Source organism: Mustelus asterias, chromosome 16, assembly GCF_964213995.1.
Source record: "Mustelus asterias chromosome 16, sMusAst1.hap1.1, whole genome shotgun sequence".
Lineage (NCBI taxonomy): Eukaryota > Metazoa > Chordata > Chondrichthyes > Carcharhiniformes > Triakidae > Mustelus > Mustelus asterias.
This window is the reverse complement of record NC_135816.1, coordinates 89,862,355-89,885,027: the sequence shown is the minus strand read 5'-3', so window position 1 is coordinate 89,885,027 and position 22,673 is coordinate 89,862,355. Positions and strand designations below refer to the sequence as shown.

Genomic DNA, 22,673 nt, shown 5'->3' with positions numbered 1-22,673 from the left:
TGATATGTAAACATTGCCCTCAAAATAAGCTGACCGTTATTCTGACCTTTCAGAGACACACCGTTGCCACCCTGTTCCTTCTAACGTCAGGGTATCTTCTAACTCTGGAGTCTAAAGCGTACACAGTATGTTTACTAAGCCCATACATAGTGACACCACCCAAGTTCCATTGCTTTCTCTGCCCGCCAGTCACCCATACTGGACCCGAGAGAGAAGCATCACTCCAGCGACCATATCATTCTGCGCATGCTCCAAACACCGTTCGCCTGCGCACTGACCGCCAGTTGTGTCGATAGGAATGCTGGATAATATGCCCACCATTGACCATCTAAATCAGTAGATCCGCACTTATTTTGTTATGAAGTGGAGACTGGGCCGGAGGGTACAATGGAAAAATCAATAAATAAATAATGTTAAGAGGATAGACCTTGTATTGAAGTTTTAAAGTTTGTTTATTAATGTCACAAATAGGTCACATTAAAACTGCAATGAAAATACCCATGTCGCCAAACTTCGGTGCCTGTTCAGCTACACTGAGGGAGAATTTGCACATAACCAGCACATCTTTCAGACTGAGAGGAAACCAGAGCACCCACAGGAAACTGACACAGACACGGGGAGAACGTGCAAACTCCGCACAGACAGTGACCAAAGCCAGGAATCGAACCCTGGTCCATGGCGTTGAGAGGCATCAGTGCTAATACTGTGCCACCACATTACCAATCAGAAAGGAGGAGAATGGGAATTGGTGAACAATGGAGAGTCCACAAACAGCAGCAAAACATTAGAATACACTCCCTGTAGTCAGATGTGAACTCACTGGCGTGTCAGCAGGTGGGAGAACAAGTGAACTATTGCCCAGATGCAGAATATTTAAACTGCCTCTCTCCAGTATGAAAATGCTGATCTTACATCAACTCTTCAAAGTTGGTGGAAAAACTGAGTAAATTCTTCCACACTCACGAATTATCTGCATGTTGTCTCTCCAGAGACCCCTTTCAGATAAAGGGGTGAAGGGGGAATCCCTTTCCACACTCAGCTAGTGAAATTCCTCCCCTTGGTGTGACTGTTTTTTTCAGCTTACAATCGCAATGAAATCATTTGTTAAAGTAAAGAACAAGTTTGCATTTACACAACATTTTTAATGTAATAAAAGCATCATGAGGTGCTTCACATGGTGTTAACACTGTCCATATTAAGACAGTCTGTGCTTGTGCCACTAATTTAGTCCCAAAGACACAATGCTATAACACAAGAAATCGAGGAATGCACAAATTTTACCAAAGTGAATCTGGGAAGTTAAATGTCTCATCCCATTCCTCTGGAAAGAAAAAAGAAGAATCTCTGGCTTAGTTGTTCTGTACTGAGGTAGATCTGTTAGAAATACAATGCAAATTGCAACTGTTTGAGTATCAACTGTTTCTTATTCCATATGCATTTATTTTAGACTAATGTCCTGATACTGATTGTCTCTTGGGCAGCTTTATTGCAACAACGTTAACAACTAGTTGTTTTGTTCCTCAGTTTTGTTTCTCCTGCTTCTGTATCCATTGAATCCCATTTTTATTTCTGACTTTGTTTTTTTTTAAGCTATTTTTTGTTTATCTCACCATCTTTCCCATTTACATCCTTCTCAATTATTTTAAATAGGTTCCCAAGTTGGTAAGGCTATTAGACATAAAATACCATTTCTGGTGGAGGGCAGAAATTATTGGGTGCAAACCGGTTTGAAGTATTCTTACTTAAGGAGTTCAATTTGAAACATTACTATTACATTAGTATTAAACAGGGAAATGTTTTGCGCTAAGATCTGGGAGTTTGGTGAAGGGATGAAGGAGGAAGTGTACTTTGCCTTTTTCTTTCCTGAACTGCAGGAATCAGTTCTTACTCCAATAATGGGAAATGAACTGGCTGTTTTGTTGCTTTCTTGTAAGTAGGTAAGGTATTTGCAATCCCTAAGGTTTAAAGATTATACCAAATGGAGGTAAACTGAAAAAACATTAAAAAGCAGCAAAGTAAAAAGTATAATTAATTATTTAAAACACATTCAGGATGGAACGTCAGGTGAGGTGTCAAGTTTGCAGAACATGGGAGTTCTTGGATGCCAGTGTGATCCAGAACAGATAAGTCAGTCGTCAATGCTTGTGGCTTGTGCAACTTTAGCTCAGAGCCATTGAGCTGCAGACACTACAACACATCAAGGAGGTGAAATTTACCGGGAAACTTTCCGGAAGTCGGTAAAAGGTGGAGAAGTAGCAGCGTTAGACAAGGATGGCATTTCTGCATTAGAACCATGGTTCAAGATCAGGATGAAGATTTGGTTTGGGTGGAGATTCGGAATAGTATGGGAAATAAGTAACTCGTGGGAGTGGCTGACAGGCTACCTAGTACGAAGAACAATGTATTGCAAAGTTTGCAAAAGAAATATTACATGTTTATGACAAACAGACAATAATCATGGGTGACTTTAATCGATATATGAACTGGAGTGATGAGATTATCAGTGATAACCTGGATTTGGAGTGCCTTTGAGATAATGTTTTGAACAGCATTCTGCAACTAACCACGGAGTATATTAGACTTGGTATTGTGTACTCTTATAGGATTAATTAATGACCTCAAATTAAAACTACCTAGATAGCAGCAACCACAATAGGATTGCATTTAATATCCAGTATAGGGCACAGTAACACATGAACAGGAGAAGGTCATTCAGCCCATTGAGTCTGGTACGCCAATCAATACGACCGTGTGTTATGTTTAATGTTAGAAACTCCAAAATGTTTTATGAAGCCCGCCTGCATCATAAGTTTTGTATCTTGAATCTGGCTAGGATAAGCATGCTGCACATCACCACTTCAGGTGTGTTTCAAAAGATCTACTCGGGAGCTTTTAGAAACCAAAGTTTATCTAAGAATATAGTTAACATGTAAAGTAAGAAAATTAGCAACACCTTTTAACCATTACAAACAAGAAATAAAACAATTACTATAATGTTAAACCCTTAACAAAGATAGCTAATGTGTTCCAATCAAATTAAATCAATTGCCATAGACAAAACTCCTTAAACAGGTTCAATACAGCAAAGTCTCACCCGACAATGGGAATTGAGTCCTTTGGTTGAAGTCTGCAGTTCTCTGGATTCACTCCTAACAGTTTGAAGACAAGTGGGCTTCCTAAAACACCAGAGAGACTCTGGTGCAGCCCCCAACAGCAGCAGATTTTCACCCTTCAGGAAAACAAGATCTTGTTTTCAGCTAACAGAATTGGCAAAACAACAGGGAGAGAGAGAGAGAAAGCACTTTTTTTTAAGCTTGCTGTCCTTTCTATAACTGAGAAGTCAAACATGCATCTTCAAAAGGAAAATGAAAAAAAGAACTGTCCACAAACACATGACTGTCCTCCGAACAAAGAAGGGTCATAAAACGATTCCTAGGGTCAACACAACACCCAATTAAGCCGCAAAAAAAGAACATTTCTAGTCAAACCGGCAACAATGACATCAATGAAGCTGTGAGCTTCAGAAATCATGTTTTTTTTAAAACAACTTTTCTAAAAGGTACACTAACATCACACATGGCTGAGAAAAAGGGAGGCTTGTAGGCTAGTTGGTCTTAGACTTAAACGTAGTTTAAGGGTTAAACAAAGGCAACGATGAGGACATGACTAACAGGATTAGACAGGTTAGATTCAGAAAGAATGTTCCTGATGGTCAGGGAGCTCAGAACTAGGAGTCATAGTTTGAGGATAAAGGGTAAAACCTTTAGGACTAAGGTGAGAAGTTTATTTACCCAGAGAGTAGTGAATCTGAAGAATGCACTACTACAGAAAGTGATTTCAAGAAGCAATTTGATATCGCTCTCCGGATAAAGGGGTCAAAGGATATAGGGGACACGGTGGCACAGTGATTACCACTGCAGCCTCACAGCACCAGGGTCATGGGTTCAATTCCAGGTTTTAGTGACTGTGCGGAGTTTGTACATTTTTCCCACAGCTGCGAGGGTTTCCTCTGAGTGCTCCAGTTTCCCTCCCAAAGTTATGAAAGTTAGGTGGATTGCCTATGATAAATTGTCCCTTAGTGTCCCAGGATGTGTCAGTTAGGGGGATTCGTGGCGTAAATGTATGGTGATATGACAGGAGATAATCCGGGTATGATTTGGTGTCAGAGATTTTATACAGACCAGATGGACCAAATGGTCTCCTTCTGTTCTAAGATTCCATTCTATGATAATAAGTGGCGGAGCAGGATCAAAGGACCGAATTCCCTACTCCTGCTTCCATTTTCTCTCTATGTTTCTATGTATAAAATGTGTGCTTGCCGAAAAGAACCGGTATGTGAGCTGAGGCCATATATTAACAGAGAAATAGTGGTAGGCATTTGCCAGGATATTTCAAAATATACAGAATAAATATATTCCGAATATAAAGAACAAAGGAAGGTTTTAAATTTAAAATGTAAAGGATGGTTAACTAAATTTTTGGTTGGACGAGGCAAGAAGAGGGTGAATTTTGGAAGTGTTGTGCTCCCTGTAATGGGGCGTTGTTAGATTATATTTGGGCCAGGGGACATGATCATCTTGTGGGGCTGTTCCTGCAAACCTGCCCTCCAATCCAGTGAGACTGCACCAGCAGCAGAGTCTGGCCATTTGACCCTGTGTTACCCTGATTGGGCGGGACCAGCTCTGACTGCTGTGTGATTGGCTCCTGCCCCCTTTGTGATTACCTGAAGACAGGTTTTATCTCCTGGTTACAATTCACCAGTTGTGGGCAGGAGCTGGCACAGCATGAGTTTAATTGATATAAAATAGGGAGAACTAAAAAATGCCGCTCTATTAAAATTAATTAAAATCAATTTGTCACAGATCTGGTGAAATTAATTATAATATTAATAACAAAACTGATTCTATTCCATTTCAGGTTTGTAACCTCTAATATAACCAGTCGCTTGCAGTTGTGGAACAGCTGCCCAGGTCTCACAATGGTTTTTCCACTGGGTAAATAAGTTCCGGCTTTTATTTGATGAGGAAAAGAGAGGAACTGCCCACCACGCACTCGCTGCACCGAACTGGACATTTAATTTGACTGTGACAATTTATATACTGTCCAAAATAGAGGAAGGGACATCTCCGGACACTTGACAAATCATGGAGCATAGGCTAAGCAGCAAGCATTGAAGATAAACAGCTGTTCCCAGTCAGAGAGAGAAGCAGTGATTGCGCGATTAAGGGCACGGGTGGAGGGGGGGCGGCGGTGTGGGGGGAGACGGGATGAGTTGGGAGTGAGAGTTAAATGGAGAAACAGTTCTATACACAAACTCACAAAGGATGGTTAAAGTTTTAATATCTCTTCCAGAAACAACAATTGATATTCGGGTCAGCTGCTTGAGAATTTTGGGTGAGACATCAAACCAGATGCAATATTTTACACTGTTTGTTTTCATATTTTAAAGGTCATGATTGAAACTGAGGACTGTCCAGATCCACAAAAGGTACAATGACAGAGTTGGCCACAGTGAACAGGTGAAATAGATTCAATGATAAAATGGTAAATAAGTGGAGGTAGAATTTTGAGGCAAGATTTCATAACACTCAATGTTTTTGACCGAGAAAGTAATACTCTACAAGATAAATAAGTCCTTTCATAGGCAACTAAGGAAATTAAGGGTGATATCCAACTGAAGGAAATGATACCCAAAGCTCTAAAGATGAGCAATAGCTCTTTTGGGGAATTTTCCAATATTCCCCAGGTAACATACAGATCCCAGTGGATTGGAAACCATAAATTTAACACCTGTATTCAAGAAAGGAGGGAGGCAGAAAGCAGAAAAATATAGGCTAGACTAACATCTATCATTGGAAAAATGCTAAAATCCATGGAGGGAGTACCAGGACATTAAAAAATTCAATACAACAAAGCAAAGGCGACATGGTTTATCAAAGGGAAACATTTTTGGTGCATGTGTTGCCTTCACTGAGAATGCAACAAACAGGGTAAATAAAGGGAAGCCAGTGGATGTAATGTATTTCAATTTTCAAAAGGCATTTGAAATGTGCCACATCAAATATAGTGAAGTTGGGGCAGCACGGTGCCACAGTGTTAGTTAGCACTGCTGCCTCTCAGCACCAGGGACCTGGGTTTGATCCCGGCCTGGGTCCATCTGTGCGGAGTCTGCACATTCTCCCTGTGTCTGCATGGGTTTCCTCTGTGTGCTCCGGTTTCCTCCCACAGTTCAAAAGACGTTCTGGCTAGGTGTACTGACCATGCTAAACTCTCCCTCAGGTATCTGATCAGGTGCCAGCGTCTGCACGTTCTCCCCGTGTTTGCGTGGGTTTCTTCCGGGTGCTCCAATTTCCTCCCAGAGTCAACAAGACGTGCTGGTTAGGTGCATTGGCTATGTTAAATTCTCCCTCAGTGTTCGCGAAGAGGAGTCGGTGTGTGGCGACTCGGGAGTTTTCTCAGTAACTTCATTGCAGTGTTAATGTAAGCCTACTTGTAACAATAAACACACTTTAAAATTTATTGGCTAGCTAATTCTCTATCTCATCTGATATATTGTTTAAAGTTTATTTACTTATTGTTACAAGTCGGCTTACATTAACACTGCAATGAAGTTACTGTAAAAATCCCCTAGTCGCAACACACCGACTCCTGTTCAGGTACACGGAGGGAGAATTTAACATAACCAATGCACCTAACCAGCACATCTTGTGGACTCTGGGAGGAAACTGGAGCACCTGGAAGAAACCCATGCAAACACAGGGAGAACATGCAGAGGCTGCACAGACAGAGGCCCAAGCTGGGAATCGAACCCAGGTCCCTGGGGTTGTGAGGCAGCAGTGCTAACCACTGTGCCATCAGGAAAGAGTTGGGATACACAGTTCGTTCTAAATTCAGGTAAATTACTGAGCGTGTGCCACAGGAATCAGTTCTGGGGCCTCAACTATTTACAATTGATATTAATGACTTCAATGAAGTAATGGATTGTTTTACAGTCAAATTTGCCGATCATCAGTGATCAGGACTGAACACCAGTTGTAGAGAGAGATGCACTCGAGGGAATCCTGCACTACTGCAACCGTGACAAGCATTCTGGGAGAGGAAACACAAGTGGCTGGAGCTTGAGGTGCAAAGGGTCTAGTTGAAGTGGGTAGAAAGGATCTATTCAGTGAACAGGTGTCAAAAACTAGACAGCTAGAGATGTAAAAGAGTAGAGGGCCGGTAAGGATGAAAAACCTTGAATATACAGCTTAAGAACCATAATCTACAGGGCTGCAGACCAAGTGCTGGAGGCCTTTGTTTGATCAGAACCGGCACAATGGCCTGAGTGACCTCCTTCTGTGCTGTGTATTCTTTACGTTTCTATGAGTAGTTGTGTATTTCGCTCCTTAATGGACAGTCTGACTCCTGGATTTCTACCTGAACACCTGTAGTTCAGCTTTTCTTGACCTAAACTGTCACCACACACATGTTCAGTTCACAATTCTTAAACTGGAGTCATGCCTGAGACCACGTTCTTTAGATCTCTATGTACGTTGTATTTATATATGTACATTTCCTATTAATTCCTTAATATCCGTAGCATGGCTCATTCATGCCGCTGGATTTATAATCATTCCATACCAATTAGTTCTGGCTCAGTGGCAGCACAATCACTTCTAACCCAAAGAGTTGTGCATTATAAACTCCTGTTAAAATGCTGACATTCAGTGTTCGAACAAATAAATGGCAAGAGAGCAGACTAACATTTACCCTCTTCACCTTACACCATCACTCAGGAACCGTCTCAGTTTTACCTCTCAAGCTCCATCTAAAAGGTAATGATGCCGAATTTTGTTTGGCTGAATTGTCTGATATCATCCAAATCCTACTAAGTTTGAGTTAACTTCATCAACTCTCAATTCAAATCCCCACAAGCTCCTGTGTGAATGAATTCATCCTTTCTTAACAAATCTTCAAAGAACAAGTCAGACAGCAAATCATCCATTGGCAATGTTTAATTGACCCAAATGCATAATTATCATAGTATACAAATAACTAATAAAAATAGTTGCAGACAGAGTTATCAAGCAAGTTTAATAGTACACAGTTAATAGACAGGTAAGTGTCAGCTCAGTCTACCACCATCAGAACACATTTACTGATTATTAAACTATAGATCAGACCATGTCTAAGATTACTGCAGACTGGGGAGATTCATATAGTACCAACTATTCAGGAATCTGGTTAATTCATTCAGTATTCTGCCTAATGCTGATAAGATTTTTCCTCACCTCGGTTCTAAAAGGTTTACCCCTCATCTTCAAACTATCCCCCTAGTTCTGGACTCCCCCACCATTGGGAAGATTTTTTCTGATTCTCCCCTGTCAAACCCTGTTGGAATTTTATAAGTTTCTAAGAGATCCCCATTCACTCTTCAAAACTGTAATGAATACAATCCTAACCGACTTGGTCTCTCTTCATATGACAAACCTGCCATCCCAGGAATCAGTCTGATAAACCTTTGCCGCACTCCCTCTCGCACGGCCATCCTTCCTCAGATAAGGACACCAAAACTGCACAGATGTGGCCTCACCAACGCCTCATAAAATTGCAGTAAAACCATCTCTATCGGCCAACATATACCATTTGCCTTCTTTACTACCTGCCCTACCTTCGCACTTTTGTTCAGCGACTGATGCACGAGAATGCCAATGTCTTCTCAATTGAGAACCTCTCAATTTACACCCATTCAAGCAATAATCTGTCTTCCTATTATTGCTACCAAAGTGGATAACCCCATATTTATCCACAATATATTGCACCCGCCATGCACATGCCCACACACAAAGGCTATCCAAATCATGCTGAAGCATCTCTGCATCCTCCTCACAGCTCACCCTCTCACACAACTTTGTAGCAACTGCACATTTGGAGATAGTACATTTAGTTCTCTCTTCCAAATCATTAATAGTTAGTGTCCAGTTGGGATCCTAACACAGATCCCTGCGGTTCCCCACCAGTCACTGCCTGCCAATCAGAAAAAGACCCATTTCTGCCAATAGGATTTTAACCTGGAGTGCAGTTATTTACAGGGGAGGGGCAGAAAATCAGACACAAATGTTCACAGAATGTGATCAGCAATGTTTATAGTCATAGAGGTTTACAGCATGGAAACTGGCCCTTCAGCCCAACTTGTCCATGCCGCCTTTTTTTAAAAAAAAAACCCTAAGCTAGTCCCAACTGCCCGCATTTGGCCCATATTCCTCTATACCCACCTTACCCATGTAATTGCCTCACACTTTTAAAAATATAAAATTGTAGCCGCCTCTGGCAGCTTGTTCCAGACACTCATCACTCTCTGTATGAAAGAATTGCCCTTCTTTTGTATCTCTTCCCTCTCACCTTAAACCTGTGCCCTCTAGTTTTAGACTCACCTACTTTTGGGAAAAGATATCGACTATCTAGCTGATCTATGCCACTCATTATTTTATAGACCTCTATAAGATCACCTCTCAGCCTCCTACGTTCCAGAGAAAAAAGTCCTAGTCTATCCAGCCTCTCCTTATAACTCAAACCATCAAGTCCCAGTAGCATCCTAGTAAATCTATTTTGCACTCTTTCTAGTTTAATAATATCCTTTCTATAATAGGGTGACCAGAATTGTACACAGTATTCCAAGTGTGGCCTTACCAATGTCTTGTACAACTTCAACAAGACGTCCCAACTCCTGTATTCAATGTTCTGACCAATGAAACCAAGCATGCTGAATGCCTTCTTCACCACTCTGTCCACCTGTGACTCCATTTTCAAGGAGCTATGAACCTGTACCCCAAGATCTCTTTGTTCTGTAACTCTCCCCAATGCCCTACCATTAACTGAGAAGTCCTGCCCTGGTTCAATCTACCAAAATCACCTCATATTTATCTAAATTAAACTCCCATCTGCCATTTGTCAGCCCACTGGCCCAATTGATCAAGATCCCGTTGCAATCCGAGATAACCTTCTTCATTGTCCACTATGCCACCAATCTTGGTGTCATCTGCAAAATTACTAACCATGCCTCCTATATTCTCATCCAAATCACTAATATAAATGACAAATAACAGTGGAGCCAGCACTGATTCTTGAGGCACACTGTTGGTCACAGGCCTCCAGTTTGGAAAACAACCCTCTACAACCACCCTCTGGTTTCGGTCATCAAGTAAGAAGTTTAACAACACCAGGTTTAAGTCCAACAGGTTTATTTGGTAGCAAAAGCCACACAAGCTTTCGGAGTTCCAAGCCCCTTCTTCAGGTGAGTGGGAATTATGTTCACAAACAGGGCATATAAAGACACAGACTCAACTTACATGAATACTGGTTGGAATGCGAATACTTACAGCTAATCAAGTCTTAAAGATACAAACAATGTGAGTGGAGAGAGCATCAAGACAGACTAAAAAGATGTGTATTGTCTCCAGACAGAACAGCCAGTGAAACTCTGCAGGTCCAGGCATGCTGTGGGGATTACAAATAGTGTGACATGAACCCAAAATCCACCCTAAACACGTTAAAGAAACCATCCCCTACGGACAAGCCCTCCGTATACACAGGATCTGCTCGGATGAGGAGGATCGCAACAGACACCTCCAGACGTCTGGAGGTGTCTGTTGCGATCCTCCTCATCCGAGCAGATCCTGTGTATACGGAGGGCTTGTCCGGAGGGGATGGCTTCTTTAACGTGTTTTGGGTGAAAGCTGGAGAAGTGGAGCATCGTGAGGTTATCCTGTTCTTATGAGGGCATCCTCCGGAGCCTTCAAAAAAACTCAACCAAATTTGAGAGACATGATTTTCCACTCACAAAGCCATGCTGACTGTCCCTAATCAGTCCTTGCGTCTCAAAATGCCTGTAGATCCTGTCTCTCAAAATACCTTCCAACAACTTACCCACCACAGGTGTGAGGCTCACCAGCCTGTAGTTCCCAGGCTTTTCCCTGCAGCCCTTTTTAAACAAAGGCACATCATTTCCCACCCTCCAATCTTCAGACATCTTCAATTATAAATTGAAATGTTTACACTGTCATGTGCACTCGGAGTCCCTGCAGCGACTCCAATTGTCTCTTTCCATTTTGACTGAACTGAATGTCCCACAGCCTGAAACAGAACAAAGAGGAAATAAATTGAATAAACAGATTGAAGAGCAGTGTAAAATACAGGGAGATTGAAACTAATATTTTAGAAACACAAATAATAACTATAACTGCAACTGAATCCCTTTTCTATTTTAAATATTAAATTAAAATTTAACATACTCACATGATTCGCTGCAGGCTACGGCAGACCTCAATGAGGCGAGGGAGTGCGGGGACAGATTGATCTGTGAAGGCGTTTGATTGCAGGTTCAGAAACATCAGCGAGTGGCTGGTACTGAGAGCAGAGGCGAGATCCTCACTACAAGAATCGGTAAGGTCATTCTTTCCAAGACTGGAATCCAGAAAGAGAAATAACAGTAACAGAGTAAATAAGAGTCATAGGAGTAATATCACAGTGTTTATTGATAACACTGTTACAGTGTCAGATATCCAGCGATTATAAACATAATTCCACACAGTTTGGTACTTACTCCAGTTCCTGTATTTTACAGTCTGGATTCCTCAGACAAGCAGACAGTTGTTTCACTCCTGAATCTCCCAGTTTATTATGGCCCAGGATCAGAGCAGTCAGTGACTGGTTTGTATTGAGAGCGGAGTTGAAATCCATGATACGAGAATCTGTGATAGCGTTATTATCCAGCCTGGGGATTGGAGGGAGATAAGTTACACGAATCAGGGTAAATCCCCAGTGTTTTTAAGAACAGGATCAATGAGAGATCATTCATTTCCGCGGAAGGCAAAACTACTATTAAAGTTGCAAATCTGAAATGTAAAAAAAGCTGGAAAAACACAGCCAATATCTGTGAAGGGAGAAAGTCAATGTTTCAGTTAAATGAGCTTTCATTAGAATTGGGGGGAAATGAGAATGAGACATCCTGAATGAGACACAGCCAGAGTGTGGGCATCGGGGATTTGGAACACAGTGGGAATTCAGTGCAGAGTGGAAAGAGGTGCTTTTTGTTTATTTTTTTCTTTGCTGCAGCAGTGTAGGCCACAAGGGAGGGAGAGCTGACTGGTAAGACTACTGTCTACTTCAACGCCAGGAGCATCCGGAATAAGGTGGGTGAACTTGCAGCATGGGTTGGTACCTGGGACTTCGATATTGTGGCCATTTTGGAGACATGGATAGAGCAGGGACAGGAATGGTTGTTGCAGGTTCTGGGGTTAAGATGTTTCAGTAAGGTCAGGGAAGGTGGTAAAAGAGAGGGAGGTGTGGCATTGTTAGTCAAGGACAGTATTACGGTGGCAGAAAGGACATTTGATGAGGACTCATCTACTGAGGTAGTATGGGCTGAGGTTAGAAACAGAAAAGGAGAGGTCACCCTGTTGGGAGTTTTCTATAGGCCTCCAAAAAGTTCCAGAGATGTAGAGGAAAGGATTGCATAGATGATTCTGGTAGGAGCGGAAGTAAAAAGGGTAGTTGTTATGGGGGACTTTAACTTTGCAAATATTGACTGGAAAAGCTATAGTTGGAGTACTGTAGATGGGTTAGTTTTTGTCCAATGTGTGCAGGAGGGTTTCCTGACACACTATGTAGATAGGCCAACAAGAGGCGAGGTCACATTGGATTTGGTACTGGGTAATGAACCAGGCCAGAGCATCCGGAGGAAACCCACGCAGACACGGGGAGAATATACAATCTCCACACAGACATCCAAGCCCAGAATCAAACCCAGGTCCCTGACGCTGTGAGGCAGCAGTGCTAACCACTGTGCCACCATCCCGCCCCATGGGCGATGTTGTTGGAGATGCTCATTGTCTGGCAATGGTGTAGCTGGAATGTCACTTGCCACTGGAAATGTGAATATTGTCCAGATGTCGCTGCATATGGACATGGACTGCTTCAGCATGTGAGGAGTCACAAATGGCGCTAAAAATTGTGCAGTCATCAGTGAACATTCCCACTTCTGATTTCATGGAGAAAATGTCATTGGTGAAACAGCTGAAGATGGTTGTGCCTAGGACATTACCCATGGGATCCAGGGCAATTTGGATCTATAATTGGCTCAGTGGCTAGAGGCAAAGGGTAATGGTTTGAAGTTTGTTTTTGTGACTGGAAGTCGGTGTCAAGTCGTATACCTCAGGGATCAGTGCTGGGACCCTTGCTATTTGTAGTGTACATTAATGATCTAGATGTATATGTGGGGGATATAATTAGTAAATTCGCAGATTACGCGAAAATTGGTGGTGTGGTAAATAACGAGGAGGAAAAGCTTACGACTACAGGACAATATAGACAGGTTGGTCGGATGGGCAGAACAGTGGCAAATGGGAGTTTAACCCTGAAAAGTATGAGATCCTCTCCAAGCAAACTGCCGGCTCCAAGTGGAGAGAATCTCCAAGAAGATCGCGCATATCGACACAGACATCCAGTTTCTACAAAGATGTAAGAAAGCAGACAAGACTCACATTCCAACTATTATCTTGTAAATTGAGTTTGTGTCTATATATGCCCTGTTTGTGAACACAACTCCCACTCACCTGATGAAGGGGCAGTGCTCTGAAAGCTTGTGCTGTCAAATAAACCTGTTGGACTTTAACCTGGTGCTGAGAGACTTCTTACTGTGCTTACCCCAGTCCAACGTCGGCATCTCCACTTCAAATCCTGGCACAGATTCACTGCTAAAAGTGGAGCGGAAACTCTGATCACCGGGTCCTTCCAGAAACACCGACTGGATTTTGGAATGTGGATCGCTAAGTGAACGTTTTCTTACAAGAGAAGGTTTTAAAGCCCATCTCAGAGTAAAGTTTAGACCCTATCGTATAGCAGCCATCGAGCAGGGGCGAAGAGGGGGAATGGATTTCAGGGAAGAAATCCGCAAATATTGACTACATGTGCTGATGAGATGTTTGTAGCTTTAAATGCATTTTATATCCATATTAATCTTAAATCTGTAAGTGATAAACTAAAGAAGTAGAGGAGTATGGTATTATAATCTTTTATGCTTAATAAATATTTCCTTTTGTTGTTAAAAACTAATTAACAGTCCTGTGATACCATTTCCCCCATATTTGATGAAACAAAACATAAAAATAACTCATGATCTTCTGGTATCTTCCTGTCCAGTTACAACACCAATTGGAATCGTAACACTCCCCATTTCTGCCCACTCCATAAATATATTTCCCTGAAAAGAGATCAAAAGTCCCAGGCTTTAATGTACTCATCCTTGGAGTACCCACAAAACTCTGGGGTGGAGAGTTCAACAGATCCCAAACGTTTAAATAATTTCTCCTTATCCGAGTCCTAAACGATTGGCCCTTTATTGTGAAGCTGTGCCCATGTTTTATATTCCCTGACCAGCAGAAACAGTCTCCCATGTCGAGCCTATTAAGCCTCACAGGCCCCCGTTGAGCCTGCTCTGCCACGCAATGTGATCACGACTGATCTTAGGCTTCCACTCCACTTTCCCACACTAATTTTCTGAGACACCAATAATCTGACTATTCCAGCCTTTCTTGTACTCAACGATGGAGTATCCAGACCATCTGTGATAAAGATCCAAAGATTCACAATCTTTAGAGGGAAGTAATTTCTCATCATCTCAGAAGTAACGATTGGTCCATTTTCCTAAGACTCTGCCTCCTGTGTTTTGGACTCCCATCCAGCAGAAACTTGCTCAGTGTCCACCCTATCAAACCCCCTCAGAATTTTGTAGCTTTCAATTATCTCATCGAAATCCTACAGTGCAGAAAGAGGCCATTGGGCCCATCGAGTCTGCACCGACCACAATCCCACCCAGGCCCTACCACTATACATTTACCCGCTAATCCCTCTAACCTACGCATCTCAGGACACTAAGGGGCAACTTTAGCATGGCCAATCAACCTAACCCGTACATCTTTGGACTGTGGGAGGAAACCGGAGCGCCCAGAGGAAACTCACAGAGACACGAGGAGAATGTGCAAACTCCGCACAGACAGTGACCCAAGCTGGGAATCGAACCCAGGTTCCTGGAGCTGTGAAGCAGCAGTGTTAACCACTGTGCTACCATGCCCCCCAGATTGGCTCCCATTCTTCCAGACTCAGGGAAACATCAGCTCAATTTAGCCTTTCATCAGAAAAGAAAACCCTCATCCCAAGGACTAATTGAGTGAAACTTTTCGTACTTCTTCCAATTGATGTAGATTCTCTCTTTAATGTGGAGACTAAAACTGCACATAGTATTCCAGATGTGTTCTCACCTAAACCATGTACAACTGAAACAAGGCAATATCTGTGTTCCTGTCCTCCAATCCCCTTGCCAATAAAGGCCAACATAACATTTGCCTTCCAAATTACATGACACCTGCATGCTATATTTGTTTTGTCTTGTACAAACACACCGATGTCTCTCTGAGCATCAACAATTACAAATTTCACGTACTTTTCAACAAAAGTCTGCTTTTCTATTCTTCCAATCCGAGTTAATAACTTTACAAATCCCTACATTCTACTTCATCTGACATCTTGTTGTCTACTCAGGTAACCTATATCTTTGTAACCTCTCTGTATCCTCCCCACAGCTGACCTTCCGACCTAGCTTGGTACCATCAGCAAATTTGACATATTACCCTCTGTCTCATCATCTAAGTCATTAATATAGGGAGCGACTTTTCCACCCCATTGTGCTAATTTTCTAGCACAGCGGGATGGGAGAATCTCACAGCTGAATCCTGCACATGCACTTGTGGCAGGAATGCATCTCCCATCGCCGAATTTCTGGTGCCGACAGAACTGCACTGGAACCCGGCAGGAAGACAGGAAAGTTATTTTAATATAATTTAGATGTAATTAGCAGGCCCGGAACTGGATTGTTCGGGCCAGCTAGCCTCTTCCACCCCGCCAGAGTGTTTGACAATAGCAGGGTTTACAGTAGGTGCCCACTTTCGGGGAACTATTGAGACAAGCCCGCTGGAGTGAAGAGGGGGGAAATCAGACACCCCAGCAGTGCGAGCCTGTTCCCGCTGGCACTGCCCCAAGGGCTAAATACCCATGCCCAAGGGCACCTTGGCACTTCCCACTGGGCATCAGGCAGTGCCATGGGGCGGGGCAATCAGAGAAGGTGGGGGGGTCCCACTGCTACTCTGAAGAGGGATTGGTCAGGGCAGGAAAGAGGCTAGCGATCGGGAGGGGCTGGTGATCTGGGTGGGGGAGTCTACCGCTGAGGGGAGGTGGGAGTGTATCGGGGCTGGCCAGGAAACAGGAGGCTGATAGTTCGGGACCACTGCGCATGTGCAGAGGCCCGCTGGTTTCAGCCTCCCGGATGGCCCCTGAAATCTAATGATATTCAAGATGGTGGCCTCTGCAGTGCAAAGAGTGTGAACTCCGACAGAAAAAAACAGCGTGATCATGCCAGTTTTACCACGAATGCAACACTTAGAATTTGTTTGGGGAGAATTCCGTCCATCGATTGTAAATAGTTGGGTCGCAACACTTATCCTCGCGGCACTCCACAATTCACTGCCGATCAACTTGAAAATGCAGCATTTATGCCAACTGTTGCTTTCTATCTACTAATCAATCCTCTACCCATATTAAAATACTACCCCAGCTCCATGAGCCATTATCTTGTCTATTAACCTGTTGGAAATGCAGGTGCACTACATTTACTGGTTTCTCTTTACTTACCCTACTAGTTACATCCTCAGAAAACTCTTAATATATTTCTCAAACAGCATTTCTCCTCAGTAAAACAATGTTGACTTGTTCTAAACATACTATTCTTTTCTAAGTGCATTAAGACTTCCTCAACAAAAGATTTTAGCATTTTTCCAAAAACTGACATTAGGCTATGATCAAAGAGATCCTTGGCATGATCTTACTTGCTTGCCACGAGAGCTGGGAAGATAGTGTGGGAGCCCAAAAATGCTGGGCTATCCTCCTGACCCCTTTCGACTGGCGAGAAAGGCTTTCTGCCGACAAAGCATTCAAAGCCTATTTAAATGAAGAATCACTACTGCTCTGAATAATTGGAGACAAGACGCCACGGTCACACAGGAGGGATCGGGGGCCACTGAAGCCCCCGGTGGTTGTGGCATGTTCGGACAATGCTCATCAGGCAATATCACACTGGCAGTGCCCACCTGGTATCCTGGCAAGCTCCAACTGAGTACCATGTATGCCATGGTACCCATGGACCAGGGCAGTGCCAAGGAGATGGGCCCCAAGTGGGAGTGGGTCTCTGATTGGGGAATAGCACAATGACAAGGGGGGGGGCTTATGCCAGGGTGGGTGGGGCGTAGGGGGTGAGTGCAGCAAGAAGGGATGGCCCGGGACACACACGCCTTGGAGGGGGTCATGACGGGGGCTGCATGGTCGACGTCCACCAGAGGATTCATTGGGAGGATCCTGATGGCGGTGACCCATGTTGGTGTGGGGAGGTGACAATGGCGCCGACGATGGGGGAAGGGGGTTCCTTGTCCATTGGGGTGGGTGGGAAGAGGTCCCCTGGCTCACTATCAGATCAGGGTCAGTGATCACAAGTCCACCAGTGAAATACTCCCAGCTGTCAAAAAAAATGGAAATTGACAGAGTGCTGGAAAACTGCAGTTCCAAAGGACTGCACAGTTCTCCCACTTTCACGCTGTTATAGCACATAGAATTTTTGGGGAAAATTTCACACCATTTCTCAATCTATTGAACTCCAGAGAATATTAGCCTACTTCTCTCATGCTTTCATTTCATGGTAATCCCCTCATCACAGAGGCCAATTCAGTGAAACTTTGCTGTACTATCTCCAATGCAATATAATTGCTTAAATATGGAGGCCAGTGCAGCACACAGAATTTCAACGAGTATTTTGAATGGTGCTGGACATTGTGCAACCATCAGCAAACATTCCCACTTTTGATCTGGTGATGGAAGGAAGATCATGGTGAAGCAGCTGAAGATGGTTTAGCCTGGGACAGCAATCTGAGGAATTCCTGCAGCCATGTCGTGGGACTGAGATGATTGACCTTCAACAACAAAAAAATCATCTTCCTTTGTACTAGATATGACTGCAACCTGTAGAGATTTTGCCCCGATTCCTTTTAACTTCAATTTTGCCAGGGTCCCTTAATGCCACAGTCCATCAAATGACACCTGATGTCATTTGTGAGTTTCACCAGGAATCAGAGTAAATACACGATATTAACTTATAACACTGCTCCTGATATCAATGAGAATGTGCAGCGTTTATTAATGGCATATAACTGGTACTGATAACAACAGTGTGCAGGACACCCAAGTATTATAAACATAATCCAATGCTGTCTGGTACCGACCTCAATTCTTGTATTTTACAGTCTGGATTCTTCAGAGTCGCTGATAGCAGTTTAACTCCTGAATCTCCCAGTTTATTATTACCCAAGTCCAGATTTGTCAGAGATCGGTTTACCGAGAGAGTGAAGGCGAGATCCTCAATACAAGAATCTGTGATAGTGTTATAACCCAGCCTGGAAATCAAAGAGAGAGAAAATCAATGGAGATCTGGAGAAAACTCGGTAGTGGGGGTCTGGACACGGACGGGGTTGTAGAATAGATGCTGCTGCACTGGTTGCCTGTGATAAAGATTCCAGTTCAACAGAGTTCAATATCAGGTGATTCTAAAGCCAATAGCAAATTTGATTTTGCCTGTTTTGCATCCGAACCCATATCCATTTTCACCCACACTTTAATATCAATTACCAATTAACATGACCAATCCTCATAATCGAGTGTTGATGACACTATTCCTGAGAATAATAATTTGCAGTGTCAGACGACTAGTTATGATAAACACAATCTCGTACTTACTTCAGTTTCTGAATTTTACAGTCTGGCTTCCTCAGAGGTGCAGAGAGTAGTTTCACTCCTGAATCTCCTAGATTATTAAGAATCAGTCTAAACATACAGAATGAGAAATACATTACAATGGACCAAATTTTCACCACAAAGCAAGAAACAGAAGTTTATTTTCAAGTCAGAAATCAATGGGAAACTGAACTGATTTTCAAAGAGTTATGTAAATAATTGGCATGGAGTCTGGTTTCCTGTTCACTCAGAGCCAGCGGGGGTGGGAATGCAGATGGGCGAAATGAAATATGAACTCATTTAGGTTCATGTGGTTTATTCTGTCAAAGTTCAAATGTTCCTGTTCTCCTAGTTTATAGAAAAGTTGTGTCTCCCAGTTTATTCCCTATTAAACAAGCTCCACATTTATTGCAGGTAAAATTGTTATATTTTAAAGGAATTTCTGGGAGATTCCTACTCCCAGGAGATCCTCACATAGTGCATCATTGGAAAATGCTGTTGTACATCGCTGCCATTCACTGGTTCTTGCACACTGGACAGTCTCTAGTAAAACTGTCAGTTTCTTGGAAATCCATCCCAAAAATCCAGCTTGTGTCCATTCTCAGTATAAATGGATAACTTGGGATTTAAGCCTTAAAACAGTCGCAGGTTTCCTCAATGAGCAGAATTGGAAGAAATTTTAATGAAAAAGATATTTCACCTTTCCTTGTGGAAACCATTTGGTTAATTGTGATCATATATAGGAATATTTTTCCCAGAGATCTGTGCAATTTACATTTAATATCTTCAGTTATTAATATATTATTTATCTGTACTGGTATTTTCTTTTTCAGTACTTTAATATGTTTAAAATATCTCTATTCTGTTCTTGGAAATTGATAAGTTTAATTTTCATCTCAATCCCAGAGTCAAATACTTAGAGCCACCAAATAATTAAACCAACAACTTGTTAGCAACAAAATCATTCTTATTTCCCATTTCAGAGATTTTATGTATATCATGGATTGAGAGCTAACAGCACGGAAACAGGCTCTTCAGCCCAACTCATCCCTGCAAACCAGGTTTTCTAAACTGAAGTAGTCCAATTTGCCTGCAGTTGGCGCATATCCCTCCCACCCACGTACCTGTTCAAATATCTTTTAAATGTGGTAATTGTACCCACCTCTACCACTTCTTCTGGCAGCTCATTTTCGTATGCACACCACAGTGTGTGTGAAAATATTGCCCCTCAGGTCCCCTTTAAATCTTTCCCTTCTCACCTTAAACCTATGCCCTCTAGTTTTGGATTCCCCTACCCTGGGAGAAAGGCCTTGGCATCACCTTATCTATGCTCCTCATGACTTTATAAACCTCTATAAGGTCACCCCTCATCCACCTACGATCCAAGGAAAACAAATCCCAGCCTCTCCTTATAATTCAAACCTTCTAGCCTTCTCATTTTGTGAAGTTTTTCTGGCTTTGCCTCTCTTTTCATGAACTGGAAGGTATGGTTTTCATTAATAACAACATAAATGGTTCCTCAACAACTAGAATACCAGCTACTGGTCCAAACAATCAGTTACCTCAACTCCTGGCATTTGTGCAGAACAGGTACCAGCCGCTGGAGTCCTTCAGACTGAACGTAGCAGGCAAATAAATCAAGATGTTTCACTGTATCACAGAATTCAATGATATGGCACAGGACCACACAGTCAATCGGGGTCAGTCGTAATTCAGAAAATGCAAGTGTTTTCACAGATCCCACCGTGGCTTGAGCCAGTGCTTTATTCTGAGACTCAAACAGGGAGTGAAATGTGGTCATGAAATCACTTTGACATGCTTCACTGTTTGTGTTTGCAATCTGTCCTTTCACGGTTTCCTTCACCCAGTCAATCACTCTGTCTGTTGTTTGATAAAAAATGGACCCAGAAACGCCTCCAGGGGCTGAGCTGACTGTGGCGAGGAGAGACCAGCAACAAAACGGAGAAATATTGCAAATTGTCCATCTTTCTTGTTGTGGGCTTCACTGGGGAGTTTCTGGATGTCTCTGGGATCTGGTGTCAGGAATTGTGCAAGAGCAGCAACAAACTCTTGGATGGCGAGGTGTGGGAATGTGTAAACAACACTCTGGGCAGAATCATCTCTCTCTAGAAGCTCCATCAGCAACCCAGACAGGAACTGGGAAGGGTGCAGATCGCTCCTGATCAAATCTCCATTTCTAAACGCACACTTCCTCTCAGAGACTCCTGTGAAGGCCATCTCACCAAGCTTGAGGAACACATCACGGGGGCATTCAATCTCTCGGTTATGGTTTTTCAGAATGTTGTAAATAAAATAGGAATACAGTTGGGTGATAGTCTTGGGAATTTGCTGTTGTTTCTTATCTGTGTGTGTTAAGAAGGGACCTAGTGACAGACCGAGGATCCAGCAGTAGGAAGGGTTGTAGCACATGGTGTACAGGATCTCATTCTCCTCCATATGTTTGAAAACAGCTGCTGCAACTGCCTGATCATCAAAAAACTTGTTGAAATATTGCTTCTGTTCATCACCAACAAATCCCAGGATTTCAGTCCAAACACTGATCTCAGTCTTTTCCAATAAATGTAATGCAGTGGGGCGGGTGGTCACGAGCACTGAACATTCTGGGAGCAGCTTGTGCTGTATTAAACTGAACACAATATCAGACACGTCACACCAGTATTCAGGATCTGTACACATGGACTGAGGTTCTGTATTTCTCCGATTGTCAGCAACATCAATCCTACTCTTGAATTCATCCAAACCATCGAATATAAACAACAATCCCTCTGGCTTCTTCCAAAGCTTTACTAGAACATTCCTAAAGTAAGGATACTGATCCAGTATCAGGTTCCTCAGATTTATTCTGCAGTTAATTGTGTTTAAATCCCGGAATTTAAAACTGAAAACAAATTGAAAGTGTGGGTATATTTTCCTAGTGGCCCCGTCATAAACAATCTTTTGTACCATTGTTGATTTTCCAATCCCTGGAACTCCACTCACTGCTGCTGAATTCACAGATTTGGATTGGCAGAAAAATCTCCTAATCTTATAGAGAGTGAACTATGCCTCTGGGAAAAGCTGCTCTGGAACAACTGATCAGTTCGGATTTTTTTGCAGTTCTCTCCGGAGGTGTTTCTCTCTCCACTCTTCATGCTCTCGGCCTCTTGCAAGCAGTTCTTGTTCCACAAATATCCGGTCTCGAACAGTAGAAATCACCATTAGCTCAGCGTATCGATCAACCAACTTGAAAATCTTAACCTTCTCCTTCGCTGGGACGGTGCTCATTTTCAGTGTTTCAGTTTGTACCCGGAGTGTCTACTTGTGTTTCTGTTGAACATCTTCAATTTCAATAAAAAGTGTTCACACATATTGAATTAAGAACAAATTTTCAAGACCACTTCAATATTGAGAAATATATTGAGAGATTTAATTTGCAACTTCAATAGAAATGTGTGTAAAACTTAAAACTTGCAAATTAAGTTTCCAATAAAGTTAGCAATACTGCAGAAATCCAATCTGTTGGTTGGAGAACTGCTTAAGTCTAACACTTGCTGCTTCGGCTGTTCAGTGTGCAAATAGTCCTGTGTTGTAGCTTCACCAGAGTTGCCACTTTATCTTTAGATGTAGCCTCATGCTGTTCCTGGCACATCCTCCTGCACTCTTGCTTGAACCAGGTCCATTAGAGGCCGGATTCTCCCAACTTTGGGGATCTTCCGACTCTCGAGGACAGCTGGCGAGAATCACTGCTGGTATCCACTAACAGAGACCAAGCATGATGCCAATGCTGCGGAGCTCGGAGACTGTTG

General features: G+C 42.7%; 1 pseudogene; it reads right to left on the bottom strand.

Annotated features, from left to right (window-relative positions):
• Positions 1-11,030: 11,030 nt before the first annotated feature.
• The window catches only part of LOC144505539 (NACHT, LRR and PYD domains-containing protein 3-like), a 36,297-nt pseudogene continuing 24,654 nt past the window's right edge, over positions 11,031-22,673 (bottom strand).